The sequence below is a fragment of the Lupinus angustifolius genome, unplaced genomic scaffold (assembly GCF_001865875.1).
Source record: "Lupinus angustifolius cultivar Tanjil unplaced genomic scaffold, LupAngTanjil_v1.0 Scaffold_122_28, whole genome shotgun sequence".
NCBI lineage: Eukaryota > Viridiplantae > Streptophyta > Magnoliopsida > Fabales > Fabaceae > Lupinus > Lupinus angustifolius.
Genome location: NW_017725107.1, coordinates 111,510 through 111,720, shown reverse-complemented (window position 1 = coordinate 111,720; position 211 = coordinate 111,510).

Here is a 211-nt window from a genome sequence, read left to right as displayed (position 1 = left end):
CATCTAGGTTCACCTAACCTATACTCACTTACTACGGCACACATCCCATACTACTTAGGTTATAGACTCAGTTAATCTCCTAGTCTAGATATGATCAAATGAGCATAAGGCATGTTGATTGTTGAGCCATCTTCAAGCTTTGTTAGAACCTTGTCTTCATCAAAACATAGGCTAGATATGCTAGTGCTATTCTTGACACTTTACACTTTCA